The sequence below is a fragment of the Rosa rugosa genome, chromosome 2 (assembly GCF_958449725.1).
Source record: "Rosa rugosa chromosome 2, drRosRugo1.1, whole genome shotgun sequence".
NCBI classification, from domain to species: Eukaryota; Viridiplantae; Streptophyta; class Magnoliopsida; order Rosales; family Rosaceae; genus Rosa; species Rosa rugosa.
The window spans coordinates 51,118,658-51,125,414 of record NC_084821.1 but is presented as its reverse complement, the minus strand read 5'-3'; the positions used below and the strand labels follow the sequence as shown (position 1 = coordinate 51,125,414).

The 6,757-nt window shown below is 41.3% G+C and overlaps 1 pseudogene; it reads left to right on the top strand.

Annotated features, from left to right (window-relative positions):
• Positions 1-3,217: 3,217 nt before the first annotated feature.
• LOC133732457 (L-type lectin-domain containing receptor kinase IX.1-like) lies at positions 3,218-5,398 on the top strand (annotated as a pseudogene).
• Positions 5,399-6,757: the final 1,359 nt, after the last annotated feature.

Sequence of the window (6,757 nt, the reverse complement as noted above, 5' to 3'; positions counted from 1 at the left end):
TGGTAGACAGAACATATCCCAAACACTTCTCATTGAGCTTCATACGGTCTTCAAGAAAATTCACATGCAACTCTTCCGTACAATACTCATTTGCAACCATTACTATAGATTTCCATCTTCCCCAAAAGTCATCCAACATCATTCTGGCATTCCCTTCCATTTTCTCAAACTTATCAGCAAACAACAAACTCATTTTCTAGCTCCAATTTGTTCTCAAGAAGTAGACACAGAAGATTACCATTCAACCAAACGTTCAGAGTAGCTACAATACTAAATTCAATGATAGCACACATAGACAAATCTACTGCTGCTTTAAAACTCAGAGAAGTGTGAATCATGTGACTAATTCTTCCATGTACTACTTCAACATATAGCTGCAATTTACTCATCCTTTGAAGCAAGTTAGAGCAATGGATAACTATGCATTCACCATTTCTATGCACCAAGAAACTATTAAATGTAATGCCACTAGAAATAAGCCCCTGATCATAGTGCAAATCCACGCACTCACTATTAACATTAGTCACTGAGATCTTGGTAAACAATCTTGTATTTTTCTCAGGAGATCCACAACTCAATATTTCAATCAAAGAAATTATCAATGAAAAGGTAAATTTCAAGCTATTAGAGCTATTACCAGATGCCATTGTGTCCAAGTTCCAAATTGCGGATATCAAGTTGGAGATACTTGCCCGAAGCAGCCTCATATTCCCTGCAAACTTTCTATTCGGGATAGAAAATTCATTTGTTAAGAGAGTGTGGCCACCACCTTTGTCACGTACCTTCTTATCAAACCCAGAGAAGCATAATTGCAGTCCATAGTGACTAATCTTCTTTGAACCCACATTCAACCGGTTATCAAGCTCACCAGTCCTATTTTTGTCGACATATCCCTTCCCTAGTACAAGACCTCTAGTTGGAGACATAAACTGAGTTGATCCTGAAGAAGTCTGAATTGACGGCGGCGGCAGCAAGCTCACTGGTTCTATGGATTCCGGTAGCTGTGATAAAGAACCTAGAAGTGCAGGCTCATCATTTTTACCAATTTTACTCCCAAAATGTGCGTTCTTCACCATACAAGCTGTCATCTCCATAGTACTAAACTGAGACTTAGCACTATTTAACCCAATATCAAGTGATGGTACTTGATCTTCCAGATAGGAGGAGTACCCCAACCTTGAGTTCTGAATAAACTGTTGCCTTTCTGTACTATCTTCCCCAGATTTCAAAGCATCACTAATAAGCTTATTTGTACCCAAGTTACAATTACGACCATCATCTATCATTTTACCCTTATCTCCACTAATACTCACTCCAGAATCAACAACAACAAGTGCAGGTGAGTATGGTAACGTAGACTCAATAGGCAAAGTGAGAGAGTTACCACTAAGACATTCCTCCATTGTGCTGAAACAACCAATAGCTAGCGCTGGAATTGAGCCCATTGTCATAATCGGAGAGGACACCGGTTGTGAAGAGGGAAGTGACCCAATTTGTTCTTCTGGTTGCCCAGCTGGAGTATATTGCGATTGCTTTTCCTGGTAATCCATTGTCGTCCTGACTGCCCATGCCCTAGCCTTGGCTGCCCAATCTTGTTCACTGTTCTGGGCTGGCTATTCCCAGCCTTGGTTAATCGACCAACTCTGAGCTCCCCAATCCTGCTTGAGCTGCTGAGGATGATAAGATTGAGGATTATAATGGTGCGCATAATGAGGAGGCGGTGGCGGATGACAATAGCCCAGCGGGGGAGGTAGATGGTTGGCGTGAGGTGGCCGACCCCACTGTGGTGGAGGTGACGGGGACTGTAATGAGTGGTACTGGTACTGGTGGTGGTGGTAGGGATCCGAAATGCCCGGTGGTGGTGGTGGCGGCGGCCTCACGTATTCCTGTTGTTGCTGTCTATAAGAATCCATGGTCTCGAATTGCAGCACCGAAGACATAGGTTGAGTCACTGAAGGAGATATGATCGGTGCTGGAGAAGTCGACTGAGAATCGATTCGAAGCACCGAAGGCTCAATCACCTGAGCTGTTCGTCCCAATCTCAGTTGTCTCAACTCGTTTAATATCTCAGGCTGGAATAAAGTCTGCTCCGTCGCCATTGACGCCATAGATCTCTGAAGTTCATGGAATCCCGCTGCTGTCTCTGCTAACTCGACTTAGAGCTTCATCTGCAAATTACCTGGGTCAGGTGGACGCGGCGGTGTTGATGAATATTGTGGTGGATCTCCAGCTCTCCTCGGCCCCATAGGTTGGAGCTCTGATACCAGATAATGAGACCCTAGATTGGAAAACATGAATTGAGAGAAAACGAAATAAAAGATTGATAGTTGATTGATAATTCATTACAGATGCGGTGCACCACACATATAAGGAGAGAATATAGCAGCTGGCATTCACAGCTGGCATAAGTCACAAACTAGATAAGAATGCAAAACATCTCTAACTGATATGGGCTTGGGCCAGGCCCAATCACATCTCTTAGATGGGTGCCCCAACAGTTGATTAACTATTTGCGATGCAGAACGACGAAAAATCCTACAATTCGCTAGAACTAATCTAAATCCGAACAACATTAGGTCATTTCATGTGTACTGGGTCGTTTCTCATCCTTAATTTGTCCAGTTTTGTCGGTGTTTGAGGTTGCCTAATTGCCAATTAGTCCAATACTGAAACCGACGATACATGTTAGCACAGTTCGAGGTGGTTCCAATTAACTGACACCTGAAACTTCGACCCTTGGCCCGTTGGCGAACCCTTACATTTTCTTACTTTTATTATACATTTAGAGGATGCATCCCAGGATCCACCATGCTTTAATATTCGTGGAGGATGCATCCGAGTATCCACCATGCTTTAATATTCGTCGAGAAGACACATCGTATCACATGATTAGATTCTCATGTGCAATATTACTTTCTTTCTATCTTCTCAAGTAAACCAAACCCAAACATAAAGGTATACTTCAAATTTTTGGTTCTATCATTCATGGTACTAATTAAACTTTTATAAAACGTGGTCGATCGACTGGTACACAAAACTTTTATTAGACTTCGGAGAATCGGAGGTCACTTTGATTTTAAATTTTAACGGAAAGCAATGTCCACTTTACCTAAGGGCCTTTTGTATTATTAGAACTTTAGAAGTTCGGTGCGTAAGGAAAAGATAATCTTACTTTTGTTGAATCAACTTTTGTTGATTTCAATTGGAGAGAAAAAAAAAAAAAACCCACTGCTGCTAGTACAGACAAGTCAATCTAGCTCTTGCTAGTTCTTACTCCTAACAAGAATTTACATCTTCTTTATGCTAACCCCTTCTGCAACTCCACTAAACTTCGACTTCACCTCCTTCAGTACTAATGACAATATGAGTTTAGTCCTAGAGGGAGATGCTGCTTACAATATTGACGACCTCCAACTCACCCGAAGCGCCGACACCACCAACGGGAGCGTCGGTCGAGTCACCTACTCCAGACCCTTCCTTCTGTGGAATACATCCACCGGAGAAAGCGCAGATTTCACCTCAAATTTTACATTCTATATCGAGTCTGCAAATAACTCGAAGTACGGCGACGGGCTAGCTTTCTTTATACAGCCAAACGGGTCCTTACTTAACAGAACCCTCGGCAGAGGTAGTAGTCTCGGCCTGCCCGTAGACCCAAACAGTAACGTGTCAAGGAATCAGCACTCTTTTGTGGCTGTGGAATTCGATATCTTCCACAATGGTGGCAAAACTGTGGAGGACCCTGCTGGCGATCATGTGGGTATCGACATCAACTCAGTAAAGTCCATTGAAACCCTTCCTTGGAATGGTAGTGTCCTGGAGGAAAAAGGCAACAGAGCTTGGGTTAGTTATGATTCTAGCTCAAAAATACTCAGCGTGTCCTACATCACTTATGACCGCAATGGTATCCCAGATCGGAAAAAAATTCAGCGCACGGTTAATTTGAGGCAGCTATTACCGGAAGTGGTCGTTGTTGGGTTCTCCGCTTCGACTGGTACTCAAACTGCTGTGCACAAGATCAACTCATGGAGTTTTAACACAACTTTAATTAGTACTTCCTGCGCCAAGCAACAAGACAACAGGAAACGACATGATCAATGTAAGACTTGCGGTTGGATTGAGTATTGGTGGATGCATCATTATCTTGGTTAGTGGGTTGGGTCTGGTTCGTTTTAAATTTTGGAAGAAGAAGGAACAAGTAGAGGAAAGTGATGATGTTGAAGATCCTATGGAACTCAATGACTCGATGGATGAGGATTTCGAAAGAGGTACAGGGCCTAGGAAGTTTTCATACAACGAGTTGGCTCATGCGACGGGTAACTTTAATGAGGGAGAGAAGCTTGGAGAGGGAGGATTTGGTGAGGTTTACAAAGGCTTCATAGAAGACTTGAACTCATATGTCGCTGTTAAGAAGATATCAAAGAGATCTAAACAAGGGCTGAAAGAGTATGCTGCAGAAGTAAGGATCATAAGTCGGCTTAGGCACCGTAATCTGGTGAACCTCATTGGTTGGTGCCATGAAAAAAAACTACTCCTTGTGTACGAGTTCATGCCCAATGGTAGCTTAGATTCTCATCTATTCAAAGAGCAAAACTTGTTGGAGTGGAAGTTGAGATACAAAAATGCTCAAGGTTTGCATCCGGGTTGCTCTACCTACACGAAGAATGGGAACAATGTGTGTTACACAGAGATATCAAGTCTAGCAATGTTATGTTGGATTCGAATTTCAACGCGAAACTTGGGGATTTCGGGTTAGCTCGACTTGTGGACCATGGAGAACAGTCGCAAACCACGACTGTTGCTGGAACCAGAGGCTACATGGCTTTTGAATATGTGACACGGGAAAGGCTAGTAAGGAATCAGACGTCTACAGTATTGGAGTAGTTGCATTGGAAATAGCTTGTGGGAGAAAAACCATTGATCATCAGTTCGAAAGTAGTCAAATAATTATGCTGGATTGGGTTTGGGAACTTTATGGAGAAGGGAAAGTGATCGAAGCAGCTGACCCAAAATTGTGTGGAGATTATGATGAGAAACAAATGGAGTGCTTGTTGATTGTTGGGATGTGGTGTGCTCATCCGGATTACCACTGTAGGCCTTCAATACAACAAGCGATTCAAGTACTTAACTTTGAAGCTCAATTGCCAATTCTCCCACCAGAGTTGCCAGTGCCAAAATCTCCTCCTTCTATGTCGAACTCAGCTACTGGTTCTAGAATTTTAGGAAGCAAAACTGAGTCTCATGGTACTGCATCTTCTTCAACAAATTCGCACTCATAAATTTTAGTTTGGTAAGAAAATAAGAAATAGGTTTACAATTTGTATTATTGCTGAGTGTGGTACTCTTTCCTATGCCATTTTATTGCTTGAGTTTATAGTGACCAAAACAATTTGATCATATCATTATTCTCCTTGATTGTAAGTTATCAACATATATCATATGAATGAAATTCCAATTTGATCAAAAACAATTATATCATTGTTATTATTATATATTTTCTTTTACTTTTTGGTTGTTCAAAACTCCATTGGATATATAACATTACTGCCTTGGCCAGGCTCGTAATATATGCAGGGGTGGAGCCTAATAGGGTCTTAGTGGGTCCCGTGACCCACTCATGTTAAGGTACAAATAAATATTTTGCTTCAACATAATATAACAAATCTACTCTGGTGTAATGGCTGTTTGATTGAGTCAATTATAGCATGGGCATGGGTTCGATGCTCCATGTTGAATTATAAAAGTTAATATAGTTATTGCTGTCCAATAGGCATGCTCATCATTCAATAACCCATCTAGTTTCAAAGCTAACTCAAAGCTCTCCCTTTGATTAACATCTGATAAAGGAAGATAAGTTAGGTCATGTAATCTGCCACGCATGGCCTCAATTTCTCTACCTCTGTTCCCATAGGTGTTTCGCTGCCAATCTGCTAATGCAAACCGAGTGTTACGAATTTGCTGCACCGTTTTGAACATAGGAAACCCATCAGAACTACGTTCCCAGCCCTCACGGACAACCTTACTGCTGTCTGTCTGTGTCCAATGACACTCAAATCGGAACCGCCGATTACGCCTAGAATTGGAACGCACCAGCCTTCGGTACACCCCTAGCAAAATGGGGTCAATATACTATTTGTCTTAATGAGGTAGTATACTATTTACATTATCAAATAAACATAACCTCTTAGTGACGGAATAATTAAACAAAGCGCTACCGGATATATTTCTGCATAGCAGCATAGTGAAAGTTGGCCAATTATTTTGTGGCATACATTGCATTAACTTTCTTATTTGTCACCGGTTGAGAATTAGTTAAGTTGGAAACTAGTTTGAACAAGGAAACGAGAAAAGTACAATCAACATTGACACACACCGCTATTAGAGACCTAACCATGACAATTATCCAAACACTAATTTAAAACATACATGCGCGCATAACAAACAATTTTCAGCTTGCTAGTTGCTGAATCTTATCAATTATATATCTAAAAAAAATTAATTAAACCAAGTTTGGTTGGCCACTTTAGGCTAGATTCAAATAACTACTAGAATCAAGGTTGAAAGATGCTTACACGAGGTCTATGGGGGTATAGGACAACCTTAATTTTGTCGGTCAAATGCAGCCAGGCATCCATCTTTGAAACCCCTTTTGAAACCTAACCGGGTTTCAATTCGAAAACCAATGGGCAAGTTGTTTCCCAAAAAAAGAAAAAATCAATCTAAAAGTCTTTGTCTCGATAATTCATTTGATCTATAA